Raw genomic sequence first — 18471 nt, forward strand, 5'->3', positions numbered from 1 at the left:
ATAGTTTGTTTTTATAAAAAAAAACTTTATCTAATGATTTTTGATGGGTATACATGTTTTGAAAAATACGTAATTTAAACACATCGCTCATTTTTATGTCGTCAATGAGTTTTTGAAGTATCATTGAATTATTGTGTCGTTGTCATTTACTAGTTTGTACCTATTCATTAGTAGTAAATATCGTACTATTCTCGTAAGTATACCTGACAAGTGTGCTCTTTTTATCAGATCTCCACAGCCTACCTTTTTCCAAAAGTCACCCTTCGCCACTGATATTGAAGCGGTAGAGAACAATCAATTAAAATTATTATTGAATTGAACGCAGCACAATAATCTTGTATGTGAGTAGGTTTAATGTTCAAACTTCACATAAATTCCAAATCGAGTACTGTTTAAATTTAATATGTGGTGTTATCGAAAGAAGTAATTTCACGACGAAATGTATTTGACGATGTACATTTTATTTATGGAAATTCAACATTAAACTGAAGACGAGGTGTAATTTTATTAAATTAGTAATCAAATTTTAACATGACGTAGATAAGTATTCAAAAGCAATCTTCACGTGTGTATGTTTGGATTCTATTTCAATCAAAATTATTTATTTTACATATAATGAACAAATTATAAATTCAAAGCGTTCACGACATGACATAAAATAAGTGTTAATATTTTTAAAAATAAAAATACAAAGAAGTTTGAGTTAATAATACAATAAGTAGATAATAAAATAAGAAATAAAATAAAAAAAGAAATAAAATGAAATAAAAAAATAAAAGTAGATGGAAGCACACAGAGTGAACTTTGATAGACCCTATCTTAAAAACTTATAAAACAACGTCCACCTAAATTCACCCTCACGTAAGTGGAATATATCAATATCCGAAGCGATTTCATTAAACATGGTTATTGCCCTACCAATTGGCATTACTAATGGCAGGTTAGTTCTGCATCTTGGGAGAACAAACAACGGATGCCCTCAATTTCTTAGGTAATTATCAGAGACACACAAGCCAACACCACCAAGAATGGCGGAGTTCACATTTACGCCGCGTATAAGTCTGAAAAAATATGTAGCTAAATAAAGATCCCTTCTAAATTTTAAGCTACAGTATGTAAGCATACGGATGAGAAAATCAGTCGGATAGGGCCACGGATAATATCCATACAGCCGAAAGTAAAGGAGTCTCAAAAATTTCTTTTGGACTCTCTCCACCATAAGGCCGTACTTCAACTGATGCGGGGCCCAAACAATAGACCCACTCTCAAGTCTGCTTCTAACTAAGGAGTTCATCCCCAACTATCCATGCTGCTCGCCAATATTTTCGCAACTACCCTGATCATGCCATACTCCCATAGCTACGTTTACAGAAAAGATTAATAATCATAAATGTAAAAGCCACCATAAAACCCAGATACCTATAACAAAGCGTGCAGACTGGTCTCAATATTGAATGCACGTTACTTTATGTGACAAACTGTTATGCATAATATGCTTATTATGTATGATACAGACGTAACTATTTTTCCACACTCGACATCAGTAACCTGTTAGATATACCACACATAGCAGTGCAGAAGTTAGAGCGGGCCTGTATATATAGTCTATGAGCGGGCCCTTTTTTGAGTAGCTCCTAATGACCTCGGGATCTAATAATTGCTCCAGCTCCGCTCCAGGGTCTGCTCTGCTCTGGGTAAAAATTGTAATAGGTATTATATTATGTAAGTATACAAATGTTAAAAAATAAGTAGTCTTAAAATGAGGTTTATTATTCGTCTTTTTCATTATTAATTCTATTAAACAAAATTACCAACAGCAAATCGTCTTTCATTATCTGCCTCTTTGTTTATTTTATATAATATTTTAATAAGTAATGTTTTTAATTTCTTTTGTTTTCCTATTTCTATTCGTTTTTCTTCTTACATTAATTTTAAAAAATCATATTTTTTTGAATTTGTCTGTTTTTTACACTGATTTTAGGATTTTTTACAGATTTTTCCCTTTTCTGGGAATCCCGAATCTCAAGAATTCAAAATGTCATCATTTCGGGAAATCCAGAATCTCGAGATTGAGATTTTCTCGGGAAATACCCAACTCTACCTGCAACGCCATTAGCATAAGAAAAGTCATTTTCAATTGGGTGAAGTAAGCACATTACAATTATTACTAAAAAATCTAAAACACAGTTTTGGGCATCGACTACCATTACCGTGTCCGGAAACTTGTAAGTATGCAGTTTGCTGTGTCACACATTTCACCATGAAATGTTGTATCGGAAGAATATGGCCGTATATTAAAGACCATCCAACCTCTTTGGGTCGTATAGTACCTACTGACATACAATCCATATATAAATAAAACACGGTTCTTGTCGGTTTACACTTTACAGGAAGCCAGCAGCAAACAAATTCTTAAAATAGCCGATATACTGGATTATTCGTTAGGTTAGGTAGGTTTTCATTCTTGAATTCATGAATTTTGCCAAAATCAGCTATGAAAATTGAAATAATGTTTATATTATTATTGAATCTAATAAAATTGGAGACCGTATGGCGTAGAGGTACTATACGGTCATCTCTTTCCGATAAGAAAACTCAATGTGAAATGTTTTATGTACAATTTACATGTAACCTATCATGCCGATCGCATTATTATCTACTCTCACTTCGTATAATACGTTTATATTATGTGAATTGTAACAAATGCATGACATTTTCTTTCGCGTTTCACTTTTTTCATTATAATATACGTCTTATTTGGATATTTATTTAATAATTAGATATAGATCAAAACAGATGTGAACATAAATAGCTCGATGTTGTAAAATTGGACAAAACTCTGTTTCCAAAACATTATAATGAAATGCTGTCCACATTTCAATTAATAGCTAATTGGTTTTGGGTATTTGGTTTCGCTTTAAGTTCTATTTTCATTTGTGTTGGAAATGCATATCTTGACATACACTCGTTTATCCCCGGCGGAAGTGGTTACTGGTGTTGAGATTACTAGCATGGTTTATTCTGCAACTCTCGATTTAGGTGTCAGTCCGAATATAAATCCTCGCGTGTATATACCCGTATCGCATTGTCCAAGTAAGTCTTTCGTGTGAAAAAATAAGCCGTCGATAATATAATTACTTTCCGCAAAGCAGTTTCGCCGTTAATGGCTGATAACGGTGATATCAAAATTTGCTGTGACACCAAAATGCACTTAGATAGGTATCTGCGTACCCACACCTGTAATACTTAAGTGACACACTGGTCAGGTAATGGGATACGTCGATTTACATTATTTTACATCTTTTCATCTGTCAGTGTTACAAACAATACGTAGATACGTCGACAAGTTACAGGTTCCTATAATTTAATAAAGTTTTATGACTATTTGAAATTCTGTAAACAATAACAGAACCTACCGTAACCAAGAAATCAGTAAATAACAATGGCTTGGTCAGAAGGTCAGTGTAAGGCGGGTTACATTAATCAACCATTGTTGCAAATAATCATGTTTGTTGAAGAAAGTTAACGAATACAGCGGGGTACGCTTGAGTGTCAAATTAATTAAGGCCCGTTTCAGACGGGACACCGGTGTCGCGCTCGATATAATATAGGAGGTCTTTGTATTCGAATAAAGGGGCCTTTGTATTATGTTTATGAACGCCCAGAGCTAATGAGTCAACGCATAATTTCGCGTTATAAATTAGAACATAAAACTGGCTGCGGTAATAAAAACAAGTGTATCGGCGGCTTGAGAATGTAGCGGCCGACAGAAAAGTGTACCAAACACGCGTTGACACCGCGACACCGGTGTCCCGTCTAAAACGGGGCTAATTATCGACAGGTCGTGAATTTAGATCCGAATATCTTACTCTAGTGTTAATATTTTAAAACTTAACATAATTGAGACTTCGTAGCTTAATAAAAAAAAAAAAAAAACTACATAATTTATACTCACAGGAATATATTTTTAGTTGCAGTTAACTCCGCTTATTTGGCCGCCAAAGTACAGATATTACTGATACATAGGTAGGTACTATGAGAAAATATAAGTCAATGACACCTAAAAAGTTTACTAAAACTCCAACATACTTATTTTTTTCGCAAAACTCAAAGTACTGACAGATTTGGGGAGCCTTGGGATTTTTTCCCGTGAATGAAATCGCCACCGAGTGTTGAAGTTACAGCAATACTTAGTTGTTATGTTTCAAGGATCTTTTATACCTTGTTTTATTGTTTATATTGTAAAGTATATGGATTTTTAAAGATTCATATCTGACGTAGCGAATGTCTAGTTTGCTTCATGGAAAGCCGCCACTGGTCACGTAAGGGTCCGCCGTTTACTTGGGCAGTGGCTATTTTAAATTTTGGAATCTCGTCGCAATAGTACTTGTTTTCCGAAAAGACCAAATGTCGATTGTTCAGGAAACGAAAAACAAAGTTCCCTGTCTTATATTTAAATATCAGTTTATATATCAAGCACTCTGTCTCCTTTTTATGATTGCCACATTATCCAAGAAGAGATTTGATGAATAATATATTAGTATAATTCATTAAACTAAGATAAAATACGTTTTATTTACAAGTAAGCAATGTGGATATACGGATCATTCTCAGCGCTGGCTCCGAAAAGTGGATATTCGGAACAAAACAAGGACATTCGGAATGTAAGACCGTAGCGTATCGTTGCATGGACCACGGTATACCGTGTGGTCAAAAAGTACAAACTTAAAAACTTAATATTTATTTACGTAATTTTTAATAAATTTACTGATAGGTACATGATTTTTTGTAAATAGGTGATCAAGTTGTATCAATGATCGTTTTTACCTAATTTCATAGGTAATTATAAAATATGCCATTCACCATTTTCTGTTTACAAAATTGGGAATCAACATAAAATTATATACCTAATTATAGTTATAAAAAATCTGTATCCATAGATTTACGTAATAATAATGTAGGTAGTAAAATTTTCCTAATTTCTAATTAAAACGGTGGCAATGATATTTTTGTTGGTCACAAATAATGCTTCATTATGGATTTTAATCGAACTTGATACAATTAAACTTATTACAAACCATATATTGCATATTAGGTATTATGTTTTATTGGCATGGAACAAAAAATAGGGGCATGTGTTATTTAATAACCATTGAATGCGAATATTCTATCCTGAGTATAATATTATTATATAAAATATTCACTCACGAAACCAGAATTAATCTTAATAGATCGTACATTTATCAAAATATCTATTGGATAGCCAATAGTATTATAGTTATACTTAATGAAAATACAATCAAATGTACTATTCAATGGAAATCCACCAAAAAAAAATAGGTATAAACATACATCTTATTAATAAATGAGATTAAATATTCGCGTACATTTTAGCATGAATAGATAAAAAGTAAATTAAAAACAGAAAAAGTTTTGATTATAGACATTAATAATAATTATTTTTTAAGACAGTAGTTACCGAGTCACACTGTACAAATCGTATGACCGTTGGGATATTATCTCTGTTTCTCAGTACAAAATACAGTAATTTAGGTTAAAATACTTACTTCCATAACTCTGCTGGAAGTTCAGAGCGAACTGGTGATGTAACAGACAAGATTGATAACTTTAAATTTGATAAATTCACTATTTAAACGATAGAAACTTAAAATAACACAATAGTAGTCAAAATCGCGCGCTTTGAAAGACGAAAAACAGACATCAGTCACATATGAAGTGAGCGACATTAGAAGTAGACAGCGCTATATGAAAGCGATATGCGAGAGTGAGACCGAGCTATTCTATTTAACATTCGGAAAATAAGCACAAAGCAATCGTTGCGAAACATGGCGTATTCGGAGTTTTTAAAAAATATCTCTGTTTCTACATGAAAATATACAATTTTTATAAATGATTTCGGTGTAGTTAGACAAAAGAAATATAACTGCATTAAAATGTCGATTTTGATAAAAATGGATATTCGGAAAACAAGTACTATAGCGACGATCTGTCACAGTGTAATGCAGTTTTTACTTATCTTATTTATTTTAATTCATGTAAATAATGCTAAAACATTCAGAGGCGTCCGGTGATTTAGCGAGATGCTCTGGTAATTAAGGTATCGTTACTGAAGACTCCTTATCATGTGGACTATGCAAATGTCGCCGTCACTGATCACGCAAGCGGCAAGTGTCACGCCGATCACGAGCCTATAAGATATTCAATTTAAGTAGGTAGCAGTGGCGAAGGGTGGAGGTAGGCTGTTAAGATCCGACATAAATAGTCCATAATAAACTTTGTCAGTCATACGTAGGTATGTGTCGTCATTGAACAAAGTCTACAATTATTTACAGATGGTGTTAATCACAGTTGTGTCAATTAAACACTGCAAAAACCAAGTCAAAATAGATAATAGTCAAAAATTACTCATCTATCAATAAAATATCAAAAATCATGCTATTAAATCGTACATAATTTTGGATATTTTATAGATAGAATAATATTTTTTACAACGTTTTTATTAGGTCGTATTTTTATTTGTCCGGTAGAAATCTTGCAATCGATTTTTAATTAACTTCCCGACTTCGAAACTTTAAGAATATATCAGAACACGATGTCAATGCATTTTTTATACTTTTAGCCATCTTTAAGTAGAATTAAATTCTTTTTTAGTTAATTCTGTTTTGTATGAAAAGTTATTTCGGAAGAAATCCGTAATCTAATCCACTATTATTGGTTGCTAGGAAATTATTAATATATACGTGCATTACTATGGAAATCAATATGAGTGTCAAAATGACATTTCAGTATTATTTCTATTAAATACAATTTTTTTTGATCGTTTAAGCTAGTCAAGTCAAGTGTATATGATTCAACAGAAAATTTAAAAACGTTGTATATAAAAAGTTCTTTTTATCTTGTAATTATTATCTGCTATGGTTTGGTTAGGCAGGGTTTTTTAAAAAAAACTATTCAACGCCTGTTATAATACTATGTACCTACCTATTCTTAATTCAACGAAAACAAAGAAGTAAGAATGAAAAAGTGTATTATAGTACTATTTTGTCAAATTGCCCATAACATACCAAAACTATTATGGTTTGATTTAGGCACGTTTAATTGATTTTCAAAAACTAACCAATAGGTAGGTAGGTAGGTACCTACATACTCCGCTTCACAATCAGTCGTATGGTGGCAGAATATAAGAGAGAACGCAGAAATAAAATGACGTCTACTGACATAACCCCAAAATCATTGTCATTTTTTACGTACGTTTTTGTATAAAATCACGAAATGCCTTTTTATATTTATATCTTTTGTATGCAATATTCATTTATTACAATACCATAGAACCGCATACAGGTTTTGTGACCATAATGGCACTGTCATAAAGTGTGTTACCTATCTACTTTTATTTTATGTTACGGATTGATTACCTCCATCAACCAGGACATATTATTCTTCCATATAAAGTCTCAATATTTATGTGGACAGGTTGGCTGAATCGGTCAAAGAGACGAAAGCGAATTTGCAATATTATTATTGACTTTTACTCCTTTACAAGTTAACAGCAATGTTAACAGGTTTTTTTTCACCAACATAACTAATTTGATATGTGGTAGAAGGGAAGACTCCTTAGTTAGATATGTAAGTACTAGGCCAGTGTTCGGCAAACGGCGACTTGCGAGCCACATGTGGCTCTTTGGCCCCTTGACTGCGGCTCTGCCACAAATTCCCCCTGCCCTATTTGACATGGCTACAAAGAAGAAGCAAAGAAAAACGGAAGACGAAAACCGTGAATTTAAAGTTGAATGGACCGAGACTTTCGCGTTTATTCAAAACTTAAATAGCCTACCGACCTGTATTATTTGTCGGGAAAAATTGGCACATTCAAATTAAGAGAGACACTTTACAACTAAACACGCGTCATGTCGTCGGTGATGCAAGTAAGAAAGCAGTTGAGAAGCTTTAGAAGATTCAAGAAAAATCAAGTTCGGTATTTAATTTTTTTTTCGACCATGTCCGATCCTAATAGGATCATACGGGCCTCCATAGAGTAAAGGTTTGTATTAACAGATTTTGTTTTATACGAGAAATGGATGTCAGCCACTTGCTCAACCTATTAGGTCCATACCCTGACTCACACACAAATTGAAAAACAATATGTGTACTTGCCAGAGCCAGGATTCGAACTTGAGACCCACGGCGTATAGTCCAACGCTTAAGCCGCGCGGCCACCGTGGGTGTCAAAGGGTATTTAATTACTGAATACAATATTCCAATAATGTTAACATAAAAAGTTTTGTGGTTAATAAAGAGATTTCTAGAGAGGAAATCAAGAGTTAATTGAGAACTCGTCTTATTGGCGAGGACCTGGAATCGTGCTTAAAATTAAAAACAACAAACAAACCTGACTTACTCAAACCTTCCAAGGAGATGCAAGACCATTATTCACATTGAGTGTTTGTCAGTCATTGTTATGATTTAATTTTATGGATAGGTACCTTACTTACAATTTAATTATTTATCAATACATAAGATCATTATTACGTGTGCTATCAAGTTTTATTCAGTAGATATACCTATAGTTTAAATAAGTCTTAAAACTTTAACTAAAGTTTGTTGTTAATAAACAGTGTACCTACATATATAATTTAAGTTTTAAAAATTTGGCTCTCAATCTCAAATCTCAATCCTTGTACTATTGATATTTGGCTCTATTCACTAATGAGTTTGCCGACCACTGACTTTACTAGGCAATTATTTAGAATCTAGGTTTATTTAGGTACCTTAATATGGAATTTTTTAATTAGGTAGGTACTTAATAGGTATATTTATTAAATAATGAATTAAAAATTAATAATCGCGTTGACGGTACCTACTTGATTGAATTTAAAGTTAATTTCAATGTTGTACTATTCCATTTAAATCATGTTTTGTAAATTGGATTTCGCCTTTCGACGTCTTTCGGTACCTACCCAGTATGCACAGTACGATGGCCAAGCGGTTTACGAGTCGGCTTATAATGTCTTGAGTCATAACTTCGAATCCTGGTTCAGAAAACTACACATATTGTTTTTCATTGTGTTTTTGAGTCAGAGTATGGAAGTGGCTAATATCCCTTTCTCCCAAAACAAAAATCTGTCCACCCCAAGGAAGCCCCATGTGATTTTATTAGGATCAGACATGGTTAAAAAAAATCACACTCCCTAATGGTTAATACAATAGGTATCATCATCATCATCAGCCTGAATCTATCCACTGCTGGATGAAGGCCCCTTCAAGCTGCTTCCACTTCTCTCGGTCCTGTGCAATGCGTTGTCACGTACTTCCACAAAACTTTGTCATTTCATCGATCCAGTGACCTCTAGGTCTACCTTGCGGACGTTTCGTACTTCTTAGATACCACTAGATGACTGGATTTGTCCGACGATTGTCTCTTCTTCGAGCTATGTGTCCAGTCCATCTCCATTTAAGGCTGTTAATAAACTCTATTACATCGCAAACCCTTGTCTGCTTCCTTATCCACTCATTCACATAGTTTTACATATTTTTCTTATTGTTTCTTTTAGAGAGACAAACAATGTTTATACTATGTTTATTGAAAACTCCACCCCTTTCCAAAAGTCACTCTGCGCTACTGATAATATGTAGGTACAAATATTAGCAAACGCTTACATTTGTACCAACAGAATAAAACAACAATACTGCAAATGAGTAAGCTAGAAGCAAAAGGGCGACTCTTCATTTTTAAAATGCACAGCAGCCAGTCTCTGAATGGTTAAATCAAGTTTTTTTTTTATTATTTTTCAAATAATTGATATTATAATATATATTATAATTTTATATATTACACTACCATCGAGTAGGTAAATGCTGAATCTGTTGAAAAGATTAAAGGTGTTTCAATTTAATTCGGCTTGCCTTCATTAACACTTTGTTTCGAAATCTTTTCATTTCGGTTTTATGCAAATCGCATCTCTGATTGAGATCGTGTAAGGCATTATGAAAAGTCATATTCCATCAATAACCTCTGTCCGATAAGATCAAATAGGTGTGTTAGTGTTTGGTTTGACATATTGACGTCCCAGCCATGATTAAATGCACCTCAAAGAAATTGTTTTGCCTTTTTGTTCACAGTGCTCTGCTCGGCGGTTCGCCCAAGTGACTCTAACGATAAACCAGGTGTATTCAAACTCTAGTTTAAAGTTAAAATATATTCGGTAGAATTTGTTAAACAATCACATATAATGGTTTGGGGTCAGGATTGGAGTCCTACAGGTTGTGTTCCGTTTTTCTCTATCACCTCACACCTATCACGAAAAAAAAGTAGAAGTAAGAAATCAAAGAGCAATTGAAATTTGGCAGTCTCATTGTAGACGTAGAGGGACGAGACCACTATACTAGAAAAACCAAAGGGAATGATGAAGAGTCATCAGGAGGAGAGATTACAAGTCGAGATTTGATGGTTGCTTCGGTGGATGGAGGGGCGAGTTTTATTTGCAGCGTAAACAGTCGCTACAAGAGCGGTATGTAGAATGAGATGCCGTGCAGAGCGATACAGAGACTGATATACTATCAGTCCGTAAAGTTATAATCGAGTGACATGTCCAATCAATTCTTCTTCTTCTTCTTCGATGGCGCTACAGCTCAAGTCGATACCTGGCCTCCTCCACCGCCGTCCTCCAGCCGGAATGGTCCTCCGTACGTCTTTTCCAGTTCCTGATTTTTAGCAGCTGGTTGGCATCTTTTGTAATGTTATCACCGCATCGTGTGCATGGCTTTCCCACTGGCCTTTCCCCCCTGGGTTTCCTTCGAGGATCTTCTTCGGTATCCGTGACTCAGGCATGCGCTGGACATGGCCTGCCCAGTTTAGCCTCTTTATGAAGGTGGAGAGTTTTGAATCTTGGTATAAGCGGTTAGTTCCGTGTTGTAACTAATTATCCACTCCCCACCATCATTCATGGGTCCGTATATCCGCCTCAGGATTTTTCTCTCAAAGCAGTCCACCATTTCAGCTGCTTTCATATTTAGCGTCCATGGTTTTATAGAGCCGGATCTTAGTTTTTCTGTGGACATTTCTGGATTTGAATATGGGCAGCAATGAGAAGTACGATTTATTTTCAGCGGTTAATCGGGCATTTATTTCTTCCAGTTCCTCGTGCTCTTTTGTAATATTGGAACCCAGGTATGTAAACCGGTTGACAACTTCAAATTGATGGTTTCCAAAACTGGATCTTTGGCCCAGCCTACTCTGATTTTGTCGGCTTTGTACGATGACTTTAGTTTTGTTTTCATTTACTCTTAAGCCAATCTCTAGTGCGGCCCTTTGGAGGTGGTCAAATTTTTTCTTCACAATCTGTATGAATCTGCTCATCATGTGGAGGTCGATCAATTATGATCCGCTATTTATTGACGTAGGTACTCACAATCAAAATAATATCTTAAAAGAATATCTATAAAATAACTATTGCAATTGAGTCCTATATGTAGTTTGGGTCATTGTATATGGCTGACTATGTGGAAAAACGGATATTGAGGAAATTTTCATTATTGTTTATCCCCATAGAATTAAAAATTTTACCGTCATCAAACTATATATTATAATAGTACCTACTTATAACAAAAAATATGACAAATTTTATCAAATTCCGAATTAACTAAAGAAAATAAAATTGCGCTGCAAGCAACTATTTTGTGTGTCATGAGAGGAAATGATTTTTCTGTACCCCTATGATTCAATTATTCTTCTGGCAACTCTTTAATAAGTACCTACAAAGAATTATATTTTCCAGAAACATTTAATTTATTATGCTATGACACTGACCCGCAATGATCGAATGGTAATGTATCCGCCTGGTAAGTCAAGGGTCTCGGGTTCAAATCCTACATGCATGCCCTTCAACCAATATCAAAGAGGACTACTACCTACATGAATATTCATACAGATACATACTTCAAGACAAATAATCAATCGCTAATAGTTTTATATATTATAATCACTGTCATAATTATTTTTTTTATCGTGGTAGGGAATCAAAATTAGTCAGTGCGTCGAACTTCCGCGTCCTTAAACCCACCACTGCCTGGGAGTGCACATCACACTATAGTGGGATTGGCTGGATCAACATTCAAACATTCAAACATGTAAGTTATCATAAATTATTATAAATTGCATGCCCTGTAATCTGACGCTAGATAGGTAGGTGGGTAAGTACCTACAGCTAGTAGCACTACACTCCCCCTTAATTGCAAAGTAATATTTGTGTAATATAGCGCCTCATCAAGGTAAGTAGGTATCTACACGGTTAACAAAATTCATGTTAAATATGTCTGATCAGCAAAAAAATCGATCGATTTTTATAGTCATAGATAGCAATAACTAATTATTTTTATGTCTGGTTCGACGAAATCCTACAATAAGTACCAACCTAATAGAAAAAAAATAGCTGCCAACACTATGTTATTAATTGTTATCTAGTTTTAGTAAAAACTATATCGCATTGGTGATCTCTGACCAGGGAGGTAGTGTGGCGTCAGAAAAGTGCACGACTATTTAGATTGGACAGTAGGTATGTCCGTCAGCGTTGGTGAGAGATGATTATTGACGTCCACACAGTCTTTTGAAATCAATCAGGGCTGCCCTATTCTTTAAAATTTAAATGAATTTTGGCAATGACTATTTTTATTTTTATCGGAACCTTATAACCGAGAATGACATGGCCATTGAACAGACTTATCCAAGGTTTGGCCCCTTCGCTCTCAGTATTTCATAGTAACTTGCATAGTAAAGTTGTTATATCAGTCCCGTGCGGCTCCGTATCGAAATAACAGTGTGAGCTCGTAAAGCCTTTTCTTTCAGACACGTTTTAAGTGTCATATAAGGCGGATCAGCATATTCAAGGCTGTACATACTCGTACATAGCGTATGGAGATAGGGAACCCAAAATCATTGACATTCGACTTGATAAAATACCACGAATACCTACCAATCTCAATGTTGACGTCCTCCTTGCGGTGGGAGTATGATGGGCTGGCAAATTGAAGAGGGATCTACCATACAATTATATATCTACCTACGACAATGTGAATTAAAATAAAAAATTTAAATACCTACCTGTTGACGAAAAACTGACATAACCTACGCAAATTAATTTTATATAGGTAAGAATTGGGATTCAAAATAGTCATTTCCCCTTAAAAAACGTTAAAAACTGGGTGACGAAACATACCTGTCTACCAAATAAAACATTTTCATATTTTCATTATTGGCTATATAACCAAGACACAACCTTCTATTGTTTCTATTAGAATTAGGTAGGTACCTAAATACTCTTTCAAACTAAGTAAGTTATTATTGTCTACCTACTGTTCTACCACCTGTGTAGAACGATAGATATATTTAAAAAATGTGGATTTGGACACTAGACAAAGAAATGAAGGCGGTGTTACATATTTACTTATATATTCTTTTTTAAATCTATTATTAAAAAACTTTTACAATATTGCATAAAAAACACTATTTGCATAAAAAACACAATTTCAACGATTAATTTCTGTGGCATATTGTCATCTTTGTATGTAGGTATATAAGTAAAAGGTACACCTAACTACTAGGTACCTATCTTATATTATTTACAATTAATACGCTAATATGTCAACCCTGAAATTTCTCGTTAGACATCCTAGGTAGATACCTAACTCTTTAAGAGATCACGCTCTGGCTTACCTATCCATCAACTCAGCGCAAATGGATGATCTTCGTCAGGTCGTCCATCGTTCATCCTTATTCTGATCATTTTAGTTGATTCTTCCAGTCACTAGAACCTACATACATAGGTATTAGGTACCTACCTAGCTTTCTGCGTATTTGTGTTATAATAGCGCACGTACACGTGCATGGAGTTACTTACACCAATAGTGTGTATTTTAAACAATCGCGATAATAACTGTTTACACGTAAGAGTGCTGACTGTCTCCCAATCACATTCTACAATAGTAAGCGAGACGCGATGTTGTCATTTTATGGTAGGTACTACATGACAGGTCGTGAAAATCGGTTAACCTCAAAATGAGTCTCTGCGCGGTGTAGTTAGTTTTTTTTACCGGCAGATTCGCTACTGTCGTTTTACTGCGCAGGCGCAGATATTGCACGATCTAATTGACACGTAACAATTTAAGAGCTTCTGTACTTTTTTGATTCATGCATGCAATCTTGCTATGTGCTTGCCATATGATAATACGTGATTACACGTGAATTTTTTTGATATGGCCGCAATAATACGTATTGTCAGCAGCAATCCATGCACGTGTAAACGTTGTATAATACTATAATGGCATTATGAAAATTTTTGACAAACGTTTTATAAATTCATTGATCTCGCCTTTTGATTGCTCGATCGTGATGTATGCTGCAATACAGCAAGCTTTTGAGCTTCCTGGTTTTGGCCTACCTATAATAATGTTGATAAGTGGGTATTGTAATAATTGTATTCTTTTAAGTAGGTAGGTACATATTTAATTTTATTCAAAAAGTAGTTGCCATACCTGTTATATCTAGTCTAGGATAAAAATATATTATTGTCTATGGGTCAGAAACTCAGAAGGTCATTGGTTTGATTTCCGTATTAATTATTTCTCTGTTCAACTTTTATCCCTACCTTGTTTTCATGATCCCTAAAATTCGTATCCGGAAACTTGTACGTATGCAGTTCGCCGTATCACACTTCACCGTAAAATGTTGTATCGGAAATAGGTATATTGCCGTATATTAAAGACCGTCCAACCTCTTTGGGTCGTGTAGTATCTACTGACATAAAATTAATGTCTAAATAAAACACGGTTCTTGTCGGTTTACACTTTACAGGAAGTCAGCAGCAAACAAATTTTGAAAATAGCCAATATACTGGATTATTTGTTAGGTTAGGTTAGGTTTTCATTCTTGAATTCATGAATTTTGTCAAAATCAGCTATGAAAATTGAATTAATATTCATATTGAATCTAATAGAATTGGAGACCGTATAGTATACGGTTATCTCTTTCCGATAGAAAGCTCACGGCAAACTGTGCCACGGTGAAATGTTTTACGTACAGTTTACATGTAACCCCTAAAATTATCACACAGCTAACAATAATTATTCTTTCAAAAACCGTTCACTGCAACTTTAAGGATAGGTGCCTACCTTTATGGAAATTATTTTAAGAGACTTTCCTTAAATTTTCCTCATTAGTTACCATAAAACTGGGTAGACAATAACTATTAGTTTCTGTAGATACAAGGCAGAGCTTACAACAGTATGGTGGCACCCTGATGGATGATTTCTGGACAATCATTGAATTTTTATTGATTGTGACATGAATTTGCATTCCATTAATCCAGATACAAGATTTCTAGTTTCTATTTCTAGGCGTTAAAGCATTACCGTTGAATTAATGAAAACTGATAATTAAACTATAGGTAATTTACAAAAAGTATTGGGACAGCATGGGTTGCGCAAAGTAAACATGGTCTAAAGTCTAAACTCTAAACACTATCTCTATCGAATCTTCATACATCACGCACTAGATAAAACGCTCTATAAAAACGGAATAAGTATCAGGCGAGCATGCATCCAGTCCAGTTTTAAGTGCATCACATAGCGGGCCAATAAATCCGTGTGCGTTTGCGAAGTAGAGTGCAGAGCGGTGACAGGTCCTGACGCGAGCGTGACCAAATAACTCGCGCATCATTTGAATAAGATAAAGCTTTGATTCCATCCCGAATGATTTATGTGAGCCTGATACTTTTACTCACGGTTTTATGTATACCTAAGTATAAAAGTACTTTCATAGTTAGAGATTGGAAATTATTTATACCTATAGCTAGATGAGATAATTACCAAATGGTAGGTAGGTACTGCACCAAATTATACTTATTGGTCACTGTGCAATAGAAATGTGAAAACAGGACAGCATGTATATTGCAGCTTCGGTAGAGATTCGGATAGATTAGTGGTATAGTTAAAAAAAATGGTCGAAATTTGACAGTCCAAAACAAGTCGCAAACTGTGTCTCTACTTTTAATATTGTAACTTCATGCACAAAATAAGGATTTTCTTTTATTAATATCATCATCACCAACTGTTGTTGATCGACTGCTGGATGAAGGCCTCCCCAAACGCTCTACACTATTCTCTGTCCCTAGGTTTTTGCGACCGCTTACATTCATCGAGCTTTATGAGCTCGTCTATCCAGAGGGTTTTAAGGCATCCCTGTGAACGTTTATTGTCCCTTGGGTACCACTGTATGATGGCATTTATCCACCGGCTATCCATTCGCCAAGCGAAATGTCCAGCCTATTGCATTTTCACCTGCTTAGCGACCTTTATTACACTGGGTCTTCTTGTCTGATTCCCTATCCATCGGTTTCTTTTGTGATCTTTATACATTATGCCCAAGATGAACCTTTCCATGCCATGTTACGCTACTCGTTATTTTTAGATTTCTCTCTAGTCCATATTTCCATTACATATGTTAACGTTGGTAGGACACATTGGTTAAATGTCCATTGTTCATGTTTTTGTCAATGTTGGTTCATTAATATATGCCGTTGGCGTGGAAGACCTGCTTTTATTCTCCATCCCATTCGTTTCCATACAATATAATGTAGGTACATGAAATAGGAAGAAACTTTGTTTAAATACGTAGACTAAGGCCTTCTGCTCACGAGAATACTAAAAAAAGATGAGACTGAAACTAAAATTCCAACCAGTATCTAGCTAATGTATTTCAATGGCGGCTCGCTCACGGTAAGACTGGAATCTCTCAGTTTAAAAAAGTTCGCTACTAAACTGAAGAGACGCGACATGCTAGTTTCCCAGTCTCTCAGTTTCCAGTCTCCCATAAAACAGGGGTGCCAATATCAGTAGATTCGATGAAAAATCATATTTTCTTACCAAAATTGGTAGCACTGAACTGAACCTAATAAGCTATTACAAGTCAATCCGCCAAAAGTTAAAGATGGGCGAACCGGTTTTTAATTTGAAATTTGTAGCAGAAGATGAGATATACTCCTGCCTGTATAGTTACAGGATGCCACAATATTCCCGTAAAATATTACGGAAAAAGCTTAGAATGAAGTAGGAAAGACAATAGGTTTGACGTTTGAAGTTATGAGATTATTATTGCAAGTGGGTTTCAGTAGTCATCAGTCATTGACCAGTTAATGAGTTCCATCAGCAACCAGTACGTCGGATTTAACTTTCTCCATGAGCGAAAGACCTTAATATATCGATAACTTTATTAAAGCTCTGGCTAGCAGCAACACAAACAAAAACTGTCCCTGAGTATTTGTAAGCATTGTTTTATCCTCTTTCACATTTTTTTAAAATACCGTTTTAAACCTTCACAAAAAAATGTGTTTCCTAAATTTCACGGCATATTGTCCCTTGAATTTAATACGTGTTAGGTACATCAAACAAAATCTAATCAAGCGTTTCTAAAGGGATCCAAGAATTTCAGTTAAAATTCTAAGAAGTAGTTACTACATTATACCATGAATAGATCTTGGGTATGCCCCGACTTCGTCTTTTGTTGGAAGTGTAGCATCTAATAATAATATAAATAGTGCAGGGATCAGACAACTTTTGTACATTAAGTTCACATCGGCCACACTATCTTTTCGTTAAACTACGAGACGGACTTGTCATTCGGACAAACATAGTTTATTATCTTTATGGATATATTCGAAATGATAATAATATTTTAGATACCAAAACACGAGAAAAGAAAATTAAAAGAATATAATACATCGAATTAATCTAGAAAAAAACAATAAAATATAATTTTGAAAAATAAATAATAGGTATCTACGTCACCAGGGAGCGCATTGCCAGCCGCTCCGTTCTCGCTATTGGTAGGCCTGATAAACTTGACACGAGGTTTGATCCAGAAGAGATCGTGGCTACCACCACGCATAGGTATAATGGACAGCCGACAGGTGCATATATTTTTTTACAGAACATCAAGGATAGACACCATGTCACGTGAGAGCAGACAAAAATTCTTTAAGACCAGTGACCTACAATCTTCAAGAAAGTAAAAAGCGAGCATGTTTTGAAGAGAACATCGAAACATCGTTTGAAGGATTATCGAAAAGAAAATAGTTATTATGTTCAAGATTAATCTTTGGTTTAGATAAGGATAAAACTCATCAGCTCTTTATTGAAGAACACCCGCATCACGCTGGACCGATCACGTTAAAAATGTTAAAGGATCTGTGTTGTTGTTGGCAATCTACTCAGCTGACTTCGAGGAAAACTAAGATGAATCGTCTGAAGACTATAAACTGCTTACAAAGATCACGATCCTCAGTAATTATTTTGCGCAACTGATATACATCGTTTGTTAACTATAAATTAACGTACCGATCTAATTGTATTTTTTGTTTGTTTAAACGTCTCTAATACAATTAGAAAGTTTCCCTTTTGGTA

The sequence above is a fragment of the Rhyacophila brunnea genome, unplaced genomic scaffold, assembly GCF_057557595.1.
Source record: "Rhyacophila brunnea isolate RB1 unplaced genomic scaffold, BYU_Rbru_1.0 scaffold_19, whole genome shotgun sequence".
NCBI classification, from domain to species: domain Eukaryota; kingdom Metazoa; phylum Arthropoda; class Insecta; order Trichoptera; family Rhyacophilidae; genus Rhyacophila; species Rhyacophila brunnea.